At 33.5% G+C, this 26,260-nt stretch overlaps 1 long non-coding RNA gene across 1 annotated transcript; it reads right to left on the bottom strand.

Annotated features, from left to right (window-relative positions):
• Positions 1-9,417: 9,417 nt before the first annotated feature.
• Positions 9,418-20,502, bottom strand: LOC136275787 (uncharacterized). Its single transcript, XR_010714278.1, has 3 exons — positions 20,432-20,502; positions 19,835-19,929; positions 9,418-10,287 (listed from the first exon to the last, which is right to left on the bottom strand). It is a non-coding gene; the product is annotated as an uncharacterized lncRNA (long non-coding RNA).
• Positions 20,503-26,260: the final 5,758 nt, after the last annotated feature.

Genomic DNA, 26,260 nt, shown 5'->3' with positions numbered 1-26,260 from the left:
ATTATGAAAATATTTCACAAGAAACAGTGTCTTTTAAAAACAGTTCAAAAATCTCTATAGGAGAGTCGGTATCTCTAACTTCACATTGTAAACCTGGCAATTCTTTATAGTTCAATGGATAAGGATGTCTATCACCTTCATTCCATAGTTGCTCGTCCAAAACATCATAATTTGTTTTATCTACATTTGTAAAATCTTCGTAATTGAAACCCTCAAAGTTTTTTTCCCCTTCACTACCGCTATCGGCGAATAATTCTTCAATGATATTTACTTGTTCGGCCATAACGTTTACTATATAACACTGTATGAGGTTTGTTTACATAAACGATTTTGATTTATTTCACAGGAAGCAAATAAAAAATCCACTAGAAATGGACTCTGTGTATAAAGAATAAACTAAAAAGTGTAATAGATTTAATACTTTAATTCATTAAAATGGAAATTTCAACAAGTTTAACAAGCATTCAAAACGACTTAAAAACAGCTGATTGCTTCGTCACAGCTAACTTCCGGTGCCGAGTACAAAAAAGGAATAAATTACATTATGTCATCTTACCGCGATTACAATAAACTTTCAATGCATAAAAATATTATTAGTTCATGTTAATATATTTACCTTTAAAATCTTTGCAATAATATCCACGAATATGTATTTAGAGACGAAACTCTAGCGAACTAAAACCACATGTTTGACATTGTCGCAGTCGCCATCATGACCTTTCTCTCACCAGAGGGCGTGCTACACAAGTTTCGCTTACACCTCTGTCAACGCCGAAAAAAGTAGTTCTGAAACACGTGATATTCTATCGTCACATGACTGTCGTACAAACCTAAACAAACATGGCGACCACGCTGGTGAAGGTTGCAAAGATCGATTTTTTGTTTTGTTTGTTTGGCTGCTAACGTGAAAACCTTTAAGCTGCCAACGCCGAAAAAAGCAGTTCTGAAACACGTGATATTCTATCGTCACACGACTGTCGTACAAACCCAAACAAACATGGCGACCACGCCGGTGAAGGTTGCCAAGATCGATTGTTTTGTTTGTTTGGCTGCTAACGTGAAAACCTTTAAGCTTAGAGGCAAGAAGAACGATAGAAAACTTTGAGAATAAGTTGATAAAATTCTTGGGAAGGGAAGCAATATCGCAGATGATTTATTTAAAAAGACCGATCATGGCGATGATGAGCCTGAAGTGTGCAGAAACTGTCATAGCAAAATAGTTAAATTTTTTAATTTACTGAGCAACTAAAGGCCTCAGCGCTGTCCTTCTTGTCTGGGGCAAGTGTTTGTAAAAAAAGGGGAATGCTTTCCCCCTCACCCCAAAATCTGTGAATATTTCGCCCGCTAACACATTGAGGTGAATCTCCAGGAAACAGTTGAAGTTACAAGTACTTCCTGATACCATGGATACTACATGTAACACAACGTCTTTTGATAGAGAATGTAACAGGTACACTGATCACCCCTATAATGCAAATATGATTAGGGACAGCAGAAAAGAAAGCACAAGAAGAAGAAACTTTAACCATTCTGGAGCAAATGCTTTCCAATGAAAATGAAAATAGTGATCAGAGCGTGATGTTACAGACACTAAGGTCCCAATCATTCTCTCTAACATCAAAGACTTCTCCCTTTGCTTCAGTTCTTTGTTACAAGGGACCACAGCACGTTGTTGATTGTGAAGGGATAATTCACAGTATTGTAATACATGGGTTTAGAGTTATCGTTCTTTTTTCCTTACTCCCCTTGTGTTACCGAAATACTAAGCGCAATTTTTGAATGCTGTGTTGCAGATGATTTGTAGTTGAATACATGTATTCATTAATTAAACGGTACATCAATTACAACAACGTGTTGGTGATTGTTGGTGATTTGAATGGCGACATTGTTGGTGCACGTGTTGGCGATTGCTACAGATTGGTGATGTGGTGAATAAGAAATGTCATTAAATAGCGCTTATTTCGACTTGGTAAACAAATCATACCTGCTCACCATAACTTAGTTATTCATATATTTCCCCATGCTGTTTTATTATCGATGGCATCCCATACCAAACGTAATTTCTCGTAAAATAGTTTTCCATGCACCGCATAAACATTGGTAACTCTGAACTTCCGGTTATGGGAGTTTGGTAAAAGTCACCAAAGTCAGTGACGTAGTATTGGGTACTAAGTCACTATTTACATTGGTGACAAGGAAGAGTATATATAGCAGGCGGATCTAACAGAGAGAGAGAGAGAACGAGCGGTAGGCTACAGAGAGTAAGCAGTAACCAGCAGAACTGAACAAAATGTAAGTTTGGGAAACAGTTATACAGACACCAAACATTTACGGAATATTAATTACTAAATCTATATACGTACGTTGGGTGCCAGTCGACATCCCCCACCCCCTTTATTTTAAAATACACCCGTGTTATATTTATTAGCTGCTTTAATCATTTACCAACCAAGAGTTCCAAGAGATATACCAGTTCATATTTATAATTATATTGCTGTTTAATCACAATTAAATTTCTATAACTTTTAAACCGTGTTTTACTTGATCCTCGGGCACGTTACAGTATTATCCATTAAATGCAAAAAAGGTAATTCAAGAATTTATATACTTGTTAATATTTTGTTTGTTTCATGTTTTCAGGAATTTATTTTAATGAATAAATTTTTTAAATTTTCTAAAAGCTGAAATATGTTGGTATGAATTAGAAATTTTCATTAAGTTGGTATAGGACACCAGTCAACATAAATGTGGATAAAAGTGCATTAGAATCTAAATACTTTCACTGATTTAGAATTTTAAAATTTTACAAAGTTTGACCAAAAATTACATTATAAATTTTTTTGGAAAGATGAAAATTACAAACGCCCCAGCGGGATTCGAACTCATGACTTACAGATCCATAGATTACACTCAAACCCAGTGCTGTGCAATGTTAGGTAACTGATTTAGGAAGGAAAAAAATATGTAAAATTATAACTGATTTTATTGTTCATTTGAATAGGCAATACGTCACAATATGGAAGTGTCCCATAACCACCTTAATTTGCCCTAGTACAGAGGAAATTTGTATACCCCCGCTCCGAAGGAGAGGGGGTATACTGTTTTATCCTTGTGTGTCTGTCTGTCTGTCCGTCCGTCTGTCTGTCTGTCCGTCCGTAACAAAAATGTCTGTTGCATTTATCTCAGCAACTATTTATCGCAGATGCTTGAAATTTTTACAGTGTTTGTTAAGACAAGCCATATCGTGGGATATATTTTTGTACCAATTGGACGTCAACTTCCTGTTAAATGAGTACTTTGCTTATTTTTTAACCAAAATTTTCAAACAAATTTTCGTCAAGGATTTCTCAACAACTATTTATTGCAGATGCTTGAAATTTTTACACAATATGTGTATAAGCATGCCATATTGTGGGATATATTTTTGTACCAATCAGACGTCAACTTCCTGTTAAATGAGTACTTTGTTTATTTTTAGCAAAAATTTTCAATCAATTTTTTGTCAAAGAATTCTCAGCAACTGTTTATCGCAGATGCTTGAAATTTTTACACAGTGTTCATTAAGGCATGCCATATCGTGGGATATATTTTTGTACCAATCTGACGTCAACTTCCTGTTAAATGACGACTTTGTTTATTTTTAGCCAAAATTTTCAAACAAATTTTCGTCAAAGATTTCTTAGCCGCTATTTATCGCAGTCGTTGAAATTTTTACACAGTGTTAAGGCATGTCATATCGTGGGATATATTTCTGCACCAATCGGATGCCAGCTTTCTGTTAAATGTCGACTTTGCTTACCGGTATTTTGCTTATTCACATCAGAGCGGGGGTATCACTAGTGAGCATTGGCTCACAGGTATCTTGTTATATTTAAGCTTTACTTTAGTGGCTCATATGTAAGGCTGAAAATGTCCAGTACCTTTATTAAACCCTTCACAGTAACTGCGGTACTGCTCTTTTGCAGGGCAAAATGACATAATTTGGTGAAATATGACGTTGTGTCACTTGTTGAATTTACGTCATTTAATTATCTACCTACTAAAATTTCGGCAAAGTATGAAGTATATCAATTTGCCCTGCAAGAGAACAGAAAATCACTTATTGTGAAGGGGTTTATTGAATTTATATAACAAAATCAATTGAATCATTAATATACAACAGTCATTGCATGCTGATTACATGTTTGTTATATAGGGATTGTACTTGTAGTGATTTTTAACTTTTTATTGACATACATCTATACTACTATATTAAAATAATAGACTCGAATTTTTGGTCTTTAATGCCGAGAAATCGAAAGAAAACTGTCTTTTGTTTTATATATTTTAAACATCATTGGTACTTGAAGATTACCAATTTGTTTTTATTTTTTCTCATTTAAGCTTCGCTAATTAATAATCAACGAAAATTCCTTTAAAAATCCCGGAAATCACCTGGATTTTTTGGATTTTACAATATTGCGCTTGCGCAATACATTCACGCTAACGGGAGCTTTAGTTTATGTTTTCACAATGAATAAACTCAGAAATGATGATACAAATACGGGTAAATTTTCATTGGACTTTTGCTATATATCCTGTTCATATATATTAATGATTTCTTATGAAAGAAAGTATAAAATAACAAATATAAATTTCAACTAACATGACTAAGTACTTACTTTTGTCTTCGTGATGACAAAAAATATTTGATTACATGCAGAAAAGCTACATTATATTTGGTAGGAGAGTGAAGATAGAATATGTTTTATCATAAAAATGAATTTACAAAGAAAATACATGTACGTTGGTTAAAAGGTGTTAACATCTTCCCGTCTATGGATTAAAATTTTGAGTTGAAAGGTATTTGCAGTCTCAAAAAGGTTTGTTGTGATGAATTTGACTGTTATTTTCAAGGCAAATTCATTAACTTTCTCCAAAATTGTTCTGGAGCGATTCTACAATTTTCTGCTACATTACGGGTATAAGGGAGGCATTGTAAGTCGATGTACCTATTTCATAAATGTCCGATATGCAATGTAACCCGTGCACGCACGGGTCAAACTCTAGTGTATATGTAAATTGACATGCATGCAATAGTAAATCAAAAGATATACTCTGTAATGAAGATGAATTAATATTTGATTTACTAGTACTTGCAACATTTAAGAAATTAAGAGACAAGAAGTTTTATTTTCTTTGGATATAGCACTTTGCTAGTTATCTTACATCATTACATGGTACAATCCCATACAGTTTTTTGTTTGATTTTGTATTAAACACATATTGACAATTTTGCAAAAGGTTGTTTTATCCTTAACGAAGACATAGGCAGCTTGATTCCTTATACAAAGTATAAATTGTCCCTAATAATGTTAAAAAGAGTAAAATTCTTAGGGTTGCGCAAAACATATTGCGCATACTTATTCCTATATGTAAAGCTGTGTTGATTTATGGCTCATTTTGAATCACGAGCTTTTCCAGTACATATGATGATATATTAGTTTGATTTATTTGCTATAAAGGCACAAAAGGAAGAGACAAACATACACTAGAATAGTTCTCAATGTCGTACACTGTTCCCACGTATCCGGTTGTTATCATATAAGCTATTTTAAAGGCGGATTGAAGAAATTGGTCCATAAAATGTAATTTTAAAAAATCCCAGAAAGGTTTAGGAATAAGTCGGGATATTGAAAAGCATAAACAAAGAATGTTTAAATACAAAATACGCCTTAATAAGACAAAGCAGAGAAAATTAACATTTTGTTAGTAAAAAGTGGAACTGGTTTTTTCTTTTAAATCGTCAAAGCGTTTAAGTCTAATTTGTCATGTGCATATTTGTATAATGTTATACTTACACATTTTACCCCTCTAACCGGCTTTAAAATAGAGTTATGAAATTTGGCTGTTGGCCATTTTGAAACGTCATTTTGACCTAAATTACGCCATTTTCGAAAATTCAGCATATATTTTCAAACTCAGTTTATCGTAGTTTTGAATTAAAACTTTGTTGAACTGGAATATAAAGTTAAATAGAAAGTGAAGAAATCTAGGTGTCAGCCATTTTAAATGCCATATTGGCTTATTTAACGCAATCTTCGTCATATCCAGGATATTTCTTCAGACTAAGCATGCCTTGATTATCTTGATAAACTTTGCCGGACCAAATTATAATTGTTGGATTCATGCTTTTTCTCCAACTAAGAAACTTTAAGGAAAAAATGTGAAATCTGGCTGTCCGCCATTTTTACATAACAACACACCGTTTTAGTGGAGACCAGCATAATCCTTCAGACTTAGCACGCCTTATTTATGATTTGAAAATGTTATTAACAGAATTACAATTGTTCGTTCCTCGCTTTTTCTCCATTTTAGAAACTAAAGAAAAAAATTATAAAAACTGGATGTTCACCGTTATGAATCGCCCTTTTTTTTTTTAGATAATTCACGCTATTTTTTTTAAGACAGCATATCATTACTGAGTAACCACATCCAAGTCATGATTAAAAAACTTTGCTGGACCGAATGTTCATTGTTTGTCTCGCGCTTTTTGTCCATTTTAGAAATATAGGAAGAATTAACAAAATTTTGTTATCCGCCGTTTTAAATCGCCATTTGATCTAATTAACCTCATTTGTAGAAGTACATCATATTTTCTAAGACTCGGCACTCATAGGATACGATGAAATACTATGCTTGACCAATTAATTAGTTTGTATAGTAATTTTTTCCCCATTGAAGAGACTTTAAGAGAAAAAATTGAAGATTGGGTGTCCGCCATTTTTGAATCGCCATTTTGACCTACTAAACGCCATTTTCATAAAGGCCAGCATATTTTTTCAGACTCGGCATACTTAAATCATGATAAAAAACCATGCTGGACCAAATAATAATCATTGCCGTTAAAACGTGTTTCTAGAGCCTTTTCTAGAAATCAGGACCAGACTATATTGATAACAAGAAAATAATGATACAGATCTTAAGTACTCGATCACTAGGTTCTTTTCAGTAGATATAATGCCATCCAATCCATCTCTTTCAGAAATTTATCAAATAAGCTATGCAAGGTTACTCATATTTGTCACAGAAAACCCATGCCTCCTTCCCCTTAAATAACAAAATAGGGGGAGGGACATATTATATAGAACATTTTCCCCAATTTTGATGGTCATGCAGGTCCATAGATCGGGAACTGTAAATTGTCGGTATTTTTTTGCATCATGCACTCTTACATTTTCTTTTTCCAGTTATGAATATTCTAATTAGGAATGAAGATTTAATAACTAAGATTACAGTACTTTTCACAAAACTATGGCAGTGATTTCTTCTCCCTTGTTATTGTTTAGCTTTGTTTGCTATATCTTTATCATTACCATGTTATTGTTTGTTATTTGTTTTGATGTTATTTTGTAAAAAATTATTTATTATACAGGAGGTTCAGAATGAGAGTGAACTATACGGAAACTACAAATAGTAAGTTTATCATAATTCTGCATTAAAGAAAGTTATCCTTTAAGAAAATATATGTACTGCTTTAGTGAATTGTCTCAGCTGAAAATATTTTATTGTCTTGGGTAAAATATAAGCATTTCATTTTGTGCTTTCTCTAGGTGTGTAAAGAACCATTGCTTGAACATTTCTTTTCATACTTTTTTTTTTCTTTTATTAAAATCAAGTTCATTCACATATTCATTATAACATCATCATCATCATCATCATACACCTATATGGTGGTAAATATCATTTCTAATACAACCAGTCATTTTAGAACAGTTTTTTGCATACACGGATAACTTTTCAAACTAAATAAGAGGTTTTTTCTCTGACATTCTCCAACATTATATGTTATTTATCAACACAAATTTTATAATCATTAAAATTGAACCAATTTAAATTTGAGATCAGATAATTGTATTTTTTTTTTACACACGTACACATTCATTTCATTTTTATTTTTAGAAAATTAACAAGAGGTTCTACAAAAATAAGAACTCTCCAGGAACTCTCAATTACTTTAAAACCCTACTACATAGGTCAAACGTTAATGGTAAGGTGAAAGGAAGATTTAGACCACATCATGATCTATTAATGGTTACTGGCGAGGCAATGATTAAAGAGCAATTTCTTGAATATTTTGAAATGGACAATATGAAAAGCAACCCAGAAAATAATCTGACAATAGCTGATGGGAAAATAGGTGAAGAATTAAAGAAACTTCTTGATCGTATAACCAAATTTATGGATTATTACGGATACTGTAAAGCTGACACTGAACAGAGTGAACCAAAAGATCTTCAAACTCAGCAAAGATATCGGTTGTTAAATGTAAATAACAACATTGTTCTAGTTCCTGGTATAACAGAGAAGAAACGTGATTATTTAATTATTTTCTTCAGCTTTGTCACTGGTACCTGCATTTAATGCAAATGAATGACACTGCAAAAGAAGGCGACTTAAACATGGCCATTCTTAACTGTCAGTATTCCCTACCATTTTTCTTCTCACACTCGGCATTGAGCAAATACTTGGTAGAAAACATTTATTAAATATTGAATTGTGATCATATGCTATCTCCCCTTCAAAGAATAAGAGCAGTTAATATCCAGAGTTACAAGGTCAGCTGATGCTATCGGTGAACTATATGTTCAAATTTTGACTCAAGTATTCTGCTGAACCCCAAAAGTGGAAGACATTCTAATACAGTCACAGAGGCCGATGAAATACGGTTATTCAAAGAGCTTCGAAAGCTCAGGCCATTCCGATTTACCCCTGGCAGGATGTGTGATGGTTTCCAAGATATCGGACATGTGCCGTCAAAATTGGAAGACTTTCCAAAATTTAATTACAGAATTCATCAAATTATCAGCCGCTTAACTGGAGGATTTAATGTTGCAGTTGAAGAGGAGGAAGAAGAGGACTATGAAAATTTAGACAATTTACCACCTATATAAATAAAATTATAGATCTGTGACTATTTAGAAGAACGCAATATGCTTATTTCAGAAATAAACAGCAATGTTGAAAAATATGAATTTGGTTGGTCAATTCCTGTGAAGCCTGAATGTCTATTCAGATGGTTTGATGATGTGACCAACCAAGTCCATGTTTTGGTGAACTTTTTAAATTTGCTGTTCATTACATATATTTAGCTTTAACATTGCAAGGCAGATGATTTAGAATTATTCACATTACCCATTTTATGTTTGCAATATTGCAACCAACAAATGATTAACGTGCGTGTCTATTACTGTGACATCACACACACACATTATTGAATGTTTTCATAGTAACTTCAGTAATTTATAAATTCATGTATGGAAACATTTTTGCATATGTACTCATTGTAAGCTGTAAGTGCTCAAAAAGTTTGTAATTTTAAAAATTATCATCTATTTTCTTGTCAGTATTTGAAAAAAAATAAAATGTAAAGTACATAAAATCAATTTTATCCAGATTTCCTCAGATCACATGAGCTGCCCAGACATAAGAGCTTGTTCATCAAACCAAACTACACATTCCTCGCAAAAGTACTGGCTTCTGCAAAACGATCAGCAATTGCAATCGGTTATGGAAGTATCTTTTTCAAAACCAAACACAGAAAGCAAGCAATTTCTTAAACAAGAGTCCTCCGTTTTACAGTAAGTGATGATATCCTCTTTCATGCCCGGGAGATTGGTAGCAATGTCCCGATTTCCAAAGTATAGAGTTGCTATGGATGATTGTCCTTGGTGGCCAGCTCTTCCAATTTCTTGCAAATATTGTGAAGCATTTCTCGAAGGGCATGTATGAACAACTCGGGACACATTTCTGGGATGAAATCCCATTCCAGAAATTGAGATGATCTGCACGTAGCGGATTCTTGGATCTTTTTCAGTTCTTCAATTGTTGTTGTGTTAATTACATATTCATCCTGCCCTGAACATATTGCACTGTAGATTGCTTCGTTGATGTTACTAGATTGGAAGAGGCTCTGTAGATACATTTATCCTTCACTCATGTAGTGAACAGGTATAAACAGCAAGGTGACGGGGAAGTCATTCTTTTGTTCGTAGAGTTTGTTACACAGTTCAAGGACAATCGTTTCGTATTCCGAAGTAACATCACTGCCAGACACTTTCCTGTACTTTTCAAGAAAAATGTTCGGCCTGTCTGGTGTCTCCTCTGTGAGTTTATAACTGTCTAAGCCCAACTGTTTTGGTTTTGTCCTCTTCTGTTCAGTTGTTAAGGTCCCACTCATTCCGATCAACGGTACATCAGGAAAGAAGGCTTTAATACCACTAGGCTTCTTGAAATCTGTTCTGAGTTCTTCTCCCCCAGAAAAAACAATATTCAAACGTACAGTTAAATAAGTTTTGTATTAAAATATACAAATATAGTGTTGTCACAGTAGAAATATTTACATCGCTCATCTATGCAACTATGACAATAAAATCAGCTTTATGAAGTCATATCCAAAATATATGGGCCAATGCATGAGTAAAATAGATTATGTCAAAAGATTTTCGAAATTTCCTCCAGAATTTAATTTTTGAAAACACACTTTTGTCTTACTTAATATATAATGTATATACATATCATTTATCATGCTATTTACTAAATCAAGTAATTTTCTGCTGATTTGAAAAACTATTTCAAGGTGTAGTGAACCACCTAACTTTTTGCTTTTGGTTCATTTTCGAAAACTACTCAGTACAAATGTAGGTACAAATGTAGGTTGACAGTTCCTTGGGACTTTTTGTGTTTTACATAAAAAAACCCAAAAAAGTAGCAGAATTAACGTACTTCAGGTATATACGGTAAATAACATCACTAGATTAAGCTATGTAGCTTGATTTTCCTAGTAAGAAACCTACTTCAGGTTGGTAAATAAAGCTATGTAGGTACATCAAGCTTCGTAGCTAAATCTAGTGATTGACCTGACCTGAATGTAGCAAGTAGGTAAATCAAATGACATGGCTAAGGTCTATTATAAAAATTGTGTGTTTAGGGTAACACTTATGAAAAAATTAGGTTAGGTAGGTAGAAAATCTTTTTTATTTTATCATAGTTTTTCCTGCATGAATCCTAAGAATGTTTGTTGGTGTCTAATTTAAGAATGGGTTTTTAATAGAAATAATATAAAAATCACAATTGGATAAAAATAGTCATTTAAAAATGGTAGGATCGGGGCATTTTTGTAGATTAGGTCGGGTTACCCTAAACACACAACTTTTTTTTTTTAGGCCTAAACAACTAAATCTGGTGATTGTGTTGTGAAGGTATATATTTCAAACATGCAGAGTGCCTAGTTAGTGAATAATTCACCAGACTTAGTTGTGTCAATCACAGGATCGGCGAGAACGTCCGTCTGTAATCTGGGTATCTATACAACTGTCGATTTCGCGCACCTGATCAGCTGACTGTTATTGAGCCCCAGACCCGATGTGAATATGCTTATCGGTTATCACTACATTCTTCCCCATTTTATTTAAAAGAACTGGTATATAAAAGTTATAAAAACATACTAAAACAATCCAGCTTGCCAAATGACACAAATTACATTTAGCTGTGAACAATCGGACATTCCGACTGTATCGACAGCAGTTTATAAGTGTGCCATTGCAATGTGAAGTATAAAAACAAAATGTATATACAGAACTATAAAATGAAGTGTTTTATCCTAAGCTTAAAATCCTCTATCAAATAATCATTCAGAAAGATGAACACCGTCATCTCTGAAAAAATATGATTTTCTTGCAATAACTTTTGGATGATGTATGAAATGTTCCCTATCTAAGATTCTTTTAACTTCTGAATTGATAATCGTTCTTTCATTCTCCCCTTCTGTCCATTTTAATTTCCACCAAACAAGCCTAGAAAGTATTTCTGAAAATAAAATATGTCTCCGAGAAAATTCTTAAATTCATAGCAGCATTTAAATCCCTCTGAACTTTTGAAAATGGCCTTTTTGAGCATGAAAATTTTATATTATTGGAACCTAGATGGATTATAATGAAATCTGGGTTTAGAAATTTTGATTTACAAAATTCAATGATATCTATTAAACTCTCCCACTTCATTCCCCTAACGCCTTTCCAAAAGATCTCAAGAACATTTTTGTCAAACTCAAACTCAAAGTTTTTGATTCCTAATTCAGTTGCTCGCTTTTCACTCCAGTATACAAATGAAGAACTTAATATCCACACAACATATTTTTGGAACACTTTTGTATGTAATTCAGCACTATTTGACAAATTGATTAAGATAATTAAAATTTTCCAATGCAATAGACCAGCTGCATTTGTAACAGGATATGGAACCAGTGGTATTTTTTCACTAGAGAATTATGATAAAGAAATTTTTCTCCAACTACTGAATATTCATCACTAAACACTGATCCCTGGCACGTTCAAAGCGCTCATTGTTGTTGATAAATTTGTACAAGTTTTCAAAGTTTTCCACTTTTAGAATCTGAATTATGCGTAACAAAAGACCAAACATGAAATCAACCCAAAAAATATCCAAATGTTGAGAAGTGTAATTGTTGTTGTGATTTTTTTGATTGTGTAAATCCAAAAAATGTGCTTGTCCAAAGTTAACAAAGTGAACAACATGTCGATGGTGAAGCATACCAAGGTAAATGATCTCTGATAATATGCCGCTTAATATGAGTATATTTTGCCAAGCACACAGGACATGGTTTGCCTTTTTTACTTTTGGTGGCTTCTTGGATTTTAGGCGGACTTGGTGTCTCGATGTCTGATCCAAATTCATAGTTGGGTACGAATTCATCCTCCATCATGAACTACATAATATTATTACTTATTAGGTTAGTTACTGACTCACTACGGAAATATATTGGGTTGATCAATCTCATAGATGGCGAGGCGAAGCCGAGCCTTCTATGAGATTGATCAACCCAATATATTTCCGTAGTGAGTCAGTAACTAACCTAATAAGTGTTTTGTTTTCTCGAGGGCTATCAAGCGACATATTTATTCACAAATAGCGATGATCTACGCAAAGCCGTGTACAAGATGCCTTACATCTCGTCCAATTTAACTCATTTAAACTCTTCAAAATTTTCATCTCACCTTTCAAATACTCTTTCAAAATCTTTGCTTTACCCATGTTTACTTACAATGTTTTGTTGCTATTTAATTTCAAATGTTTTCTCCCTTTCCTCTGCAGAGATTTGAGCAAATTTCGTCGCTGCCATTTTGTTCTGCTCCAGACAAAACAATGTGACGTCAGTATTCTAAGGGCAACTACTCTAATTTTAAAGAATTTCAAAGGGCAACAACTCCAAATACTTTAAGAACTTACAGCATGCAGTTTATGTATAAAATACTGTGAAATGTCAAAATGAGTAAGCGAAGCGTCGACCAATGACGGCCATATTGCCTAATATTATTTCTCACAGAACAAATATAGAGATATATGAGGCAATCACGTGCTATGTTTAAACCAATGAAAATGTGACATTTCAGTCCAAGGGAAAACAATATTAAATATACCATATAGTAAATACTGGTAATAAAACTTCATGATACACATTTTTTTTAAATATATGTTTATTAATACATAAACAAACTATTGTAATTAGGAGACCCAAGAGAAATGGGAATATTAAGTCATAAAACCAATACACAATTATATATATACACAAGTGATAATCAAGTCATTAATTATAGTCTGTCCTAAAAATGAGTAATATTTTTCATTATTTTTTTTAAAAACACCAGTATTATTAAGGTATCTAAATCACAATCTTTCAAATATTCTCGCTTTCTTCTAACCCTTTTAATTAACGTTCCTGAATTTCTGTTACCAGTTGATGGACTAAATGGAACTCTGAGATCTAAACTAGACAATTACAACAGACTATCCGACGTCATTGACTGTGGAGCTACAGATAATTCACCATTTTCTGGTAATCTGAATAGTGTATGAAGATTTAAGTCGTCAAATTCTGAATAACATGTATCTGTACTGTATTGATCTTTAAGAATCTGATTTCTTAAAGGGTCATGATCACGATTTAAGTCAAATTCTTTCTTCATGTTTTTACTATTTACAATGCTTTAGAAATGCATTTCTAATGATCAAATAAAATTTGAGAGTCACTCGTAGAGTTATAAGCAAGTTACTGGGCTCACAATTCTTTGTCATGTAAACAAGGCTCGTGTCCTGTTTTTTGTTTACATAAGTTCAATATACCAGTAAAAAACCTTTTTCAGCTTATTTGTCTATCTTTTTATTTATTTTAAGCATAGATAAACAGTTCCTAATGTTTAATACATTCGTTTTAGATTTAAAACTGAAATTTTTACTTCAACGTTCAAAATGTAAACAAACGCTTTGTTTACATAACGAAGAATTTCAAGCTCTGTAACTCGCTTATAACTCAACAAATGACACTCAAATTTCGGTTGCCTATTAAAAATGCCTTTCTGAAGCATTGTAAATATTAAAATCGGAAAAATATTTTTTGACCAAAATCGTGACCATGTCCCTTTAATCTTGACAGCCACAAAGGGTTATTTCTGTCCTGACACAATTTAATTCTGTCGTGATGTATCACTTCTTCTTTCTTTCGATCTTGAATTGTGTACAATACTGGAGATTTGATTTCTAGTATTAAATAGGGACCTTTCCATGGAGATTTTAACTTTGGACTTGTACCTACAATTGTAGCAGGATTTGTCTTGTAGACAATATCCCCTATATCATAGGTCTTTTGAACTGATATTTAATCATAGTCTCTCTTTTGTCAACATTTAGAAGTTCTAAGATTTTCTCTAGCTTCCCTGTGGATAGATTCTAAGTTTGATTTAAGATCCTTCACTTAAGTGTTTAAATCTCTCTCTTCCTCATGATCTACAGTATCTAAGAAGATATCTAATAGCTGAATAACATCCCTACCTATCATCATTTCATTAGGTGTAAACCCTGTTTGTCTATTCTTGGAAGCCCTTAATGCGCCCGCTAATTGTTGTAAATACTCATCCCATGTATCCTGTTTATTTTTAATGTAACTCATTAAAGCTTCTGAAGTGTTCTATTGTATCTTTCTACCTGTCCATTGGATGCAGGATGATATGGTGTTGTTCTTGTTTTAGGAATGTGTAGAAGTTCACATATTTGACGCATAATAGTACCGTCCATATTTTTTCCCTGGTCAGTATGTAACTCCAATTGGCATCATAATCTACAAATAATATTATCTACAAAGCTCTTAGCAATAAGCTCTGCCTTTTGATTAGGTAAAGGAAAGCATTCAATCCGTTTTGTGAACTGATCTATAATCATCAAAATGTATTTATTAGGGCTTTTCGACTTTTGGTCGACAAGACCTATTGTTTTCGTTCTGTTTTATTATTATTATTCTTCTCGACAAAGTTTCGTCATGGATTTTTTGAAAACGGAACAAAAAAATAAGAATTTAATGTTAGATTCTTTTAGCAACTGTTTAGTTCTCCCGTATATCCCTTTTTGGACTACCGGTCTATATACTTCCGGTTTACACATGCAAAAAACAAAATATTAAAAGGACCTTTGTATCTATTTTATTTTTTGATTATTAACTAAGAAATTTTGGATTTAGATACTTCATAGTATGATATACAAAATCGTAAGCGACAACTTTTTTGTATCTCTTGCTTTTTTTGAGATATTAGACTTCAAACTTTCAAAAAAAGGGGGATGAAAAAACTGAAAATTGAAATAACCACCAATTTTTTAAAAAGAGGAATGGAAAATGTTAAAATTGTCATAATCATCATATATTTAAAGTTTCGTGTGAAACCATTGAGAACTTCCGGTTTTATAAGTTGATAAAAAATCGTCTTTGGGTGTTGTAATGTTAAACTGAATTCACGCGTGCCACTTTTTCTCAAACAGTTTTCAAGTAAATATTTTCATATTTAATATTTATATTGAGGAACCTAATTTGAAGACCGGAAAATGTTTTGAGATAAAAATTTTGAAAGATAAGGGATCTAGAGGGGTCAAAGCTAAAAACAACCCTTTAGCTGTATCTTTTTTATTTTTCATCCGATTTTTAAAATCTTTTCGGTTTTAAGTTTTGAGTAAAGAGTACAATTTAAAAATTATGTCCGTAGGGCCATTTTTTTAACTTCTTATAGGAGTATTAAGGGTGTGAATATTGCAACTTTTTAAAAGTTGAAAAAGTGATTTACAAAGAGTTTTCTCGCTTTGCTCAATGAACGTAGAACATTAATACGCTAGGCATACCACGTTTTCTATTTGAGAAAGGAATGCTTACTATTTTATGATTTTTTTGGAAATATTCTTTTAGAAATTAAAAGTATATCTACTTTTAAAGTGCTGAAGTTATCTTTTTTTGACATTGCATTATTCATAAGGTTATATTTCTAATAGGCAACTGATTATACCAAGGCGGTGAAGAATTTTTAAATAAAAAATAGATACGATTTTACCTGACATTTACAATCAAAAAAGGGAAAAGGGATGTCGAAAAGCCCTTACTTTTTGTTGAAGACAAAAAAGTTCTAGTTTTCATTTATTTCCATTCTTTGTTTCAGTTAAAGGTCCTAAATGTCCATATGTATTCTTTCTAATAGAACACCAACATGATATTGTCCCAATTGTGACTTAGCTTTGACATTAGGTTTTTTGTTTCTGTTACACACTTCACATATTCTGTGCAATCTGAACGCATGTGATACCAGATAAAGTAAACTGATATCTACCTTGTTATGTTCTAAAAAATCAAGGCCCAATATGACAGAATCATCTATATTTGCTATAGCAAAATTCCACATGGTTTTGAAATTTCCTAATAATAAGGGAACATCCTGACAAATCTTAGAATCTATGTTAGTTCCACTTATACCCTTGAGAAGCACATGACCTTTGATCTTGGGATTAGGGTGTAACCTCATGTAAAGATTTTCACTGATAACAGAAACTTGTGCTGCAGTGTTAACTACAGCATCTATCATCACATTTTGAGTTTGAATTGGTACATAAAGATTTTTGTACTCAGATGGTGTTTTATATTTATATTTAGTATGTGGTTGTGGACTGGGGGTATTACTATGTGCTGACGAATGGCCTATTTCCTCAGCTCCAGACAGTTTAAATCTCCCTGGGACTTTGTTGGTGAATGTGAGGGTGATCTGTTTTGTGATGGCGATGTTGATCTGAAAAATGTATTATTTTGCATTGAACAGTTTCTTGCAAAATACCTATCTCCCCACACTTGAAGCATTCACTCCCTCTTTCTGAACTGTTAGATCTTGACCTATTGTATTTAATGGGAGATCATTGTGTTGACTTAAACCTGGGTCTTGACTCTCTCTCTCTCTCTCTCTCTCTCTCTCTCTCTCTCTCTCTCTCTCTCTCTCTCCGCTCATTCTTTCCAATATTTCTCTCAATAATCTTTTTGTCTCTTTGATGTCGTTTTCAAAGGTCGAAATTCTGGATTCTAGTGATGAAGTTGTTTTGGGAAGGACTTTATTAACTAGTCTAATGTTGACATCTTCTGTGTTGGGTATGTCGTCTTTGTCTTTAAATGTCACACTTCTAACATCTTTCTTTGTTCCCATGATCAATTTTTGGTTCGTAACTGCACTCTTCATATGTTGAACCGCTTTGTCTAAAGTTTTTGGATCTTTACCTAAAGTAACTAATGCAGCTCTCTTTTCCAAACAGTCCCTTAAATATGCATCGATGATGATGTTGATTCTGAAGAATTCTGGACTGTCTGGATAAGCCTCAGTGGATAAATCTTCTATCCTTTCGGCAAATTCTTCCAGGGTTTCGTCCGCCTTCTGTTGGATCTCTTGCAGTTGGCGACGAATTATATGAGGCTGGTCCTTCCTGTCAAACCTTTCTTTAAATTTCTGACTTAACAACTTAAAGTCCTTTTGCACATTTTCTGGTCTAGAACTAAAGAATTTTAATGCTTTCTCTCTCAAACATTCAATCATCTCTCATTCCACATGTATTTTTGTAGCAATATGATTAAACTGAATGTAGTAAGGCTTCCACTCTGTTTTTCCATCGTAAGTTGGCAATTTGGTGGCGTGGGTCTGTTTTGTATTTTTGAACCTTTTCTGTCCTCAACTTTTTCACTGATGGTGTTGTGGTAGCACTATGTGGGGCTAACCTATTTAAGTTTGAGATAAACTCTTCATGCTCTCTTTTTTCATTTGTCTTTCTCTCTTTTCTACTTCTTTCTCTCTTTGATCTGTTTCTCTCATTCTTTTCCTGAATGACTCTTCCCTTTCTGATCTCTCTTTCTCTTCTAATAATCTCATTTTCTCTTTCTGATCTTGTAAAGTCTGTGGCTGTTCATCAAATTCTCTCTCGCTGATTGCCAATTTTTCTTTCAAATCTGCCTCTCTTCTTTCAAACATAAACTTAAAACTCATCACCTATTTTATCTCCTCTTTCTCTGGTTGTTTTCATGCTTTTTTGCCAAAATGATAACTCTTCCTCTTTTCATATAACGTACGGTCTTTTTCTTTCAATTCATACTCTCTTTCTCTATTAAATATTCTCTCTTTCTCTAATAGCATTCTCTCTTTCTCTTATCATTATACCCCCCGCAAACGAAGTTTGGTGGGGTATATAGGAATCACCTTGTCCGTCCGTCCGTCTGTCCGTCCGTCTGTCTGTTCGATTCGTGTCCGGTCCATATCTTTCTTATGGAGAAACATTAGAAGTTCTTACTTCACACAAAGAATGCTTATGACCTAAGGGTGTGTCATGACCTTGAACCAAGGTCATTCGGGCAAGGTCAAGGTCACTGGCAGAAAAAGTGCAAAATTCGTGTCCGGTCCATATCTTTCTTATGGAGAAACATTAGAAGTTCTTACTTCACACAAAGAATGCTTATGACCTTAGGGTTTGTCATGACCTTGACCCAAGGTCATTCGGGCAAGGTCAAGGTCACCAACAGAAAAAGTGCAAAATTCGTGTCCGGTCCATATCTTTCTTATGGAGAAACATTGGAAGTTTTAACTTCACACAAAGATTGTTAATGACCTAAGGGTGTGTCATGACCTTAACACAAGGTCATTTGGGCAAGGTCAAGGTCACTGACAGAAAAAATTGCAAAATTCGTGTCCGGTCCATATCTTTTTAATGGAGAAACATTGGAAGTTCTTACTTCACACAAAGATTGCTTATGACCTAAGGGTGTGTCAATACCTTGACCCAAGGTCATTTGGACAAGGTCAAGGTCAATGGCAGAAAAAAGTGCAAAACTCTTGTCCGGTCCATATCTTTCTTCTGGAGAAACATTGGAAGTTCTCAGTTCACAAAAAGATTGCTTATAAGCTAAGGGTTTGTCATGACCTTGACCCAAGGTCATTTGGGCAAGGCCAAGGTCACTTGCAGAAAAGTATAAAACTCGTGTCCAGTCCATATCTTTCTAATGGACAAATATTGGAAGTTCTTAATTCACATCTAGAATGCTTATAACCTGAGAGTATGTCATGACCTTGACCAAAGGTCAATTGAGGCAGTTCAAGGTCATTGTTAAAAAAAAATCGGGCTCAGTATACCAATAATTCAAAATGTTTATATTAAGTGGCTGCTTGACATGTGGAATTTCGTTTGATTCGAGTCATGTTTGTTAACATAAGGATGCAAATGTCCTCATGCATTAACAGTTAACTTGAACTAAAATGGAATTTAAAGAATAGAAATTGGTTTGTGTACTCATATAAGCAATAACAGTTTTAAAAAATAGAGCAGTTGTTATTTATAGAAAATGGACGATGAAATAGATTCATTCAATATTTTCTATAATAGAAAAAATACATGAGTTATGATTTTTCTTAGCGGGGGGTATCAATTGTGAGCTTGCTCACAGTACCTCTAGTTTCTTCTTTCTCCACCAGCTATTTCTTCAACATATTGAAGCCGAAGTCGTTTTTGGATTACAACTTTTATTGCAAAACAGAAGGCAGCCTGTAAAATTACAAGAAAATTCTAATTATATGTATTGAACTATTAAACAAAGTAACTTTCAAAAATATCTTACATTGATGTCACATTATGTGCACTAAGATACATATTAATAATTTAATCAGTTATACAAAATATTGCTAGGACAGGTCTGGGTCATGTGCCCACCTTTAGTAACTATAGTAATAAGGTAGCAGCAGTTATGCTGCAAGTACAGATCAACACTCAAGATGATAATTATATCATTCACTGGATAGTGTTGTTATAAATACACAAGTTACTTACACACAAATAGTGAACATTGTAATACATTCTAAATAGGACACAACCCTAATGGTGTCTATAGTTTCCAATCATAAACATATTATGTGTTTATAACAACCCGACAAGGATACTTATAATCACCATTTCACAACCTTCCTAACGTAGCAGCTCAACATACAAACATATGACTAGAATGCATAATCACTAACTGTATTTGAGTATTTGATAAAGAAAATATTACCATCAAGCAAGTAATCATTATAACTACAAATCTCACTTTAGCGAAATGTAAACAATGATAACAGGAAACACTACTTGCTACATAATTACAGAACCTAAACTGAGACTTCAGTATGAACGGAAACGCAGTTTCCGGAATACCTAACCACATTTATAACAGACAAGATAAATTCAATAATGTGATCAAAACTCATTTCACAGTAATATATATTCAATAAAACAATTCGATAATTGTATCAGTAATACTGAATAAAAGTATTTCTACAGATAAACATCAAACGACTGAATGGTGAAGCTACCGAAATGGCGGGAATACACAATTGTGATCAGTGCATAGACTACATCATTCAATAGAATTACAGATGATTTTAATAATTATTCTTAGATAAAGTAATATGAAAATACACATTTAAATTCAAGTACACACCTGTGGAGTCGTCCAAGTGGCTCAAAGTAGCTTACAGACCATCAAAGGCAACGCACATGGCATCTATCGGTCACAGTTCTCAATTTGTGTTACATGTACGTCACCAAGTTCAATGGTAAAACAATAAAAGGTCATGGTAGAGATACAAAAATCCGGAAAGTAAGAACGGAGTCTACAATTATACACTTGGCTACACACTCCCCAACTTGATTTAGTAACGTCCCTTGTTACTATTATCAAAAAATATTCGGCGCATCACATATATATGACCAACTTAAATGATACAATTAATCTACAAAATTAGAATGATAAAATGTAGACTAGATTTTACATTCAATTACCGAATGCATTAACTACACATTCTACAAAATGTATAAGCTACAAAATGCCAAAAAACTACAAAAAGCAAAAATTCCACATAGATCATCTAGAAGCTGACTTTAGATGATGGTATGGATTGCTGTGAGTTCCTGCTGTAGTACAGACGGATCGACGAATTGGGATCTGACTTGGTCTGCGTGATCTCACGGTACAGATTTCAGAGTCATCATCTGAGCTGTCAGAGTCTTCCATGTTTTCCTGATTCTTTGTTTCTGTATCACCACATTTGTTATCGGAACTTAATTCTTGTGATCTTGGTAAGGGTTCACTGAATGGTTCCTCTTCTGGAGAACTAACTGGACGGAGGTTCACTCTGTTCACTATCTTCGAGTCACCACAACCATCTATAGGAGCAATCTCGTAAATATATCCATCTTCATTCACGGTTCGAAGTACAATAAAGTTCCTCTTCTCCCAAGAATCCTGAATTTTGTTCCTCCCAACTACACCACGATTCCTGACAAGTACAAGCCTGTTCCTCGAGACGTCTTGAGGCGAGTTCATATGCCTCTTTCAGCCTATCCGTTTGTATGCCACCTGATTCCATGTCACTGTCTAAACTCAGGAGGGAATCAATGGGAAGTCGCGGGTGTCTTCCGTGCATGAGAAAGAATGGGGTGAATCCAGTTGTCGAATGAATAGTACAGTTGTATGCAAACACAAGTTCTTGCAGATGTTCAGGCCAACGTTTCTTTTGACTTGGGGAAAGTCCTTAATAAGTCGTGCAATGTTCGATAGAAGCGTTCACACTGCCCATTTCCCTCCGGGTGTACGGCTCTTTCTAATGTTGTAAAGTTTGCATAACTCTGATATCAGTAAACTTTCAAAATTGCGACCCTGGTCCGAATGAAGCCGTTCTGGGGTGCCATACTTCAGAAACCATTCTCGGACAAGAATCTAAGCTGTCGTTTGTGCCGTTTGGTCACGGGTTAGGACGGCAACAGTAAATTTGGAGAAGACGTCGGTCATTACCAATACATTCTCCCTCCCACAGCTTGAACGTTTCAATACCGTGAAGTCTTGTATTACCAGCAAGACCACAGGCCTTGACTGACACCTTTAATTAGTACCATAATTTGTATATGGAACTGTCAGGAAGTCTCGTATTTTTATTTAAAAGCATCCAAACACTAATCTGAAACTTCTCTGACTGATACCCTAACTTTTATCGTTTGATCAATTCATGATTAGGATTGTGGATCGGGGGGGGGGGGGTTAAAAATTAGATGAAAACCCAATTGAGTGATCTAAAAACATGTTCATCTAAAATGTATGTTCACTTTATGGCTATATTTGTCAAACAAACAAAAAATAGGCCCAGCCACCAAATCTCGTGTGCATCCGTACAATCTTCTTTAAGTACTTCTCCGATATTGGCTTCCAATTATTTCATTTCTTTTTTTTTTGGGGGGGGGGGTATATTTTAATAGAAAGTGGAAACATCGTTTTAGCTGCAAACCGGATATTTTACAACTAATATAATAAGTTTTGGGTTGTGTTTTTTTTTTGCATTTTCACAATGTTTTATCTCTTGCTTACAATCCATGCGTCTTTAATGGCCGAAGATTATTACACAGCGTGTACTACTTTGAACACGTCTTATGGTATTGTACATTAATTCCCAAAACTAATTTCCCGCGTCTTTGCATTCTTCTTATGATCTTTTTAACAAGTCTCGCTCCAATATTGAGAGAGATTACAATTGCTGGAAGCTAACAATCAAATCTCCTTTCATTAATCATCTAGATCTATCTGTCTACTGTATATCGTAAAGCAAATAAAAAAATAAATATATATTCCAAGAAAGTTTCGACATTTTAAATCATTTTTTTTCAGGATTTTTTAAAAATATCTTTAAAATATTTCTTTTATTCATTCTTCAATGTAGTTTCTAATTTATAAGTAGTTGTAATTTTTTTTAATGAGATTTGAGATTAACGAATTGCATATAAAAAGGTTTTTTTTTCTTACAGAGAGTAGGTTGGAAATATATTATGAAACATTTTTTTTCAGGATTTTTTAAAAATATCTTTAAAATATTTCTTTTATTCATTCTTCAATGTAGTTTCTAATTTATAAGTAGTTGTAATTTTTTTGAATGAGATTTGAGATTAACGAATTGCATATAAAATTTCTTACAGAGAGTAGGTTGGAAATATATTATGAAATATTGTAAAAAGCTCATTACTCTTAGTTTTGCATATTGCTGCATATTTTACTTGGAGAAATCAAATTTAAAAAAATTAAAGTGCATATGTTATTTTAATGCCTGTGAATGAATTCTTATTTCAAAAGTTTATGGCCGTTTTGAATGAAATCACTAGGTTTTAGTTATCTTTACAGGTAAATACTGGAAAACGATAGAAACACTGGCAGATATTTCCCAAATTATATACGTTATAAAAACTGTAAATTTGTATTACCAGCAAGACCACAGGCCTTGACTGACACCTTTAATTAGTACCATAATTTGTATATGGAACTGTCAGGAAGTCTCGTATTTTTATTTAAAAGCATCCAAACACTAATCTGAAACTTCTCTGACTGATACCCTAACTTTTATCGTTTGATCAATTCATGATTAGGATTGTGGATCGGGGGGGGGGGGGGGGGGGGGGGTTAAAAATTAGATGAAAACCCAATTGAGTGATCTAAAAACATGTTCATCTAAAATGTATGTTCACTTTATGGCTATATTTGTCAAACAAACAAAAAATAGGCCCAGCCACCAAATCTCGTGTGCATCCGTACAATCGTCTTTAAGTACTTCTCCGATATTGTCATTTCTTTTTTTTTTTGGGGGGGGGGGGTATATTTTAATAGAAAGTGGAAACATCGTTTTAGCTTCAAACCGGATATTTTACAACTAATATAATAAAAATTTGGTATCAATTAAAACGCAAAACAAATATGAAAATACATACCAAAGACGGCCAATTAAACGTTATAATATGTTTGAAAAAAATGTTAATGAAAATGAAGAATTGTCGCCTCACTAGATATTTTTTAACTTATGAATAAAAACTACAAATAAACTGTCACTCGGATTAAGCAATTGCTATACAATCATATTTCAACAAAACTTGAAAACGAAATTATAGTCTAATTGAAGAAAAATCGGAAAATCTTAAGATCGAATCTATCCCAGTTGTATCTAAACTGATCCCGAACAAAATCAAATAAAGTTGGATTGTATGACGATTTTGCAAAAAAAAACAAAAAAAACCCATTTTACTAAAAATTAAAGCCCCGGTACACCCTTTGAAACAAAGATATTGTTATGAAGCATCATTAAAAGAATTTATATCTTGAATATCATAAACCTGTAGGCACCTTTCATTTACTAGATCTTGACCTTAAGATGGCGAGAGCGAACGCTGCGATCGTGCTGCTAAAAATCGATGATCATCGGAAATTTATGATCAAATATTTACACTTGCAAATGTTTTCCCTAATATAAAACTGTTTGCGCAATACGCTGTTATTTCTGCATAACATCATTATGAGTCAAGAGGTCAAAGCAGCGCATGAATTATCAAGGTCACTCCTTTTTCTATGTGCTCAAACTAACCGACTAGATCTAGTGCTGAAACACGCCTATTAGATATCGTATTGAAAACATAATTTAGGCTCAAGGTGGAATAACACATCATTTCAAAATGGCTGACCGCTGATCGAAACGACATTTCGTTTTATTGAAAGGAATTTATGGACTGAAACAATTAACTTACTCAATAGCCGAGTGGATAAAGTGTCCGACTTGTGATCCGTACATCCCGGGTTCGAATCCCGCAGGGGCGTTTGTTGTTACTTACTGGAATAATTATATTACATATTCATTTTTTATCCCCAAACTGCAAATTTTTCGCTTACTTGACATTTGTACAGTTTATTTATCATTATATCTTCCATTATAAAAAAATTTCCTGTTAATTTCAGTGACTTTTTCCAGGTGTGTTATTCTACCTTAAAAAGATAAACGTATCTGTATTTTGTTATACGAAGTTTTTTTCATTCAGTTTCTAAAAAAATTATAACATTAATTGCAGGGTATAAAAAATTCATGTTAAAAAACACGTTAGGCCTATGAACAGAATGATTATGGATCGACATCGTAACGAGGCGTTCTTGAAAATAACAACCGCAATATGTCATAGGAGTTAATCCCGTTAAAATTCATTTCTGATTTTATTGCAAGCCTCGATCAAAATTGCAAACGCAGTATTACAGACCTTTCGTGTTTAGTCCATTCACGGATCACGGTCAAAAACTCCTTGTGATTCTCTCTCCGTTTTGTTCCGTAAAAAGAACTTCGAAGTTGAAATTGCCCTCCTCTATATTGTCGGAGGAATATCATCATGCTCTTGAATCTGATTCTGCGATAAGTTTCTCCTGAAAATGCCTAAGTAGACTCTTACACAACTTTCAATCGCTTTGTTTTCAAATTTTTAATCGTGACTTCAGCAGAACTGGTACATGTACTATTCCGCCAAGCTTCAATCGGTTTTTTTCAATTGTACAAGTGAATTTTCTTTTCTGTATCCCTTTATTATAATAAAAAAGTGTTGTCTTTTCAAAAGTAGTGTCATATTTATTTATAATGGTATTCAAAAGCTTGCAGCATTGTTGTACTATTTTTTGTTACGTCATCTTAATCGAAGCAGCTTACAATGTCATCGCAAAAGAGAAAATATGGAGCATTTTTATTGTCATTACTTGTAACAAATGTAAATATAAGAAATAAGGTATCATTTTTGGATGTATATCGGGAAATAAATACGGGTTGTACGTGATCAATCTTCCATAAAGCCCGAAGGGATTTGATCACGTGACCAACCCGTAATTATATCCTGATATACATCCAGATATGATACCTTATTTCTTAAATAGAACATAAATAGTTTGATAAAACCGTGAGCGATAATCAATAAGTACTTTGTAAACCATAAAAACGTAAAATTAATATTTTTTTTAAGCTACGATATTTTACTTTTAAAAACCCAAAAATTGTCAATAACCTCA

The sequence above is a fragment of the Magallana gigas genome, chromosome 5, assembly GCF_963853765.1.
Source record: "Magallana gigas chromosome 5, xbMagGiga1.1, whole genome shotgun sequence".
Classification (NCBI taxonomy): domain Eukaryota; kingdom Metazoa; phylum Mollusca; class Bivalvia; order Ostreida; family Ostreidae; genus Magallana; species Magallana gigas.
Note: the sequence above shows the minus strand (reverse complement) of the source record. Positions and strands in the feature narration are given on the sequence as shown.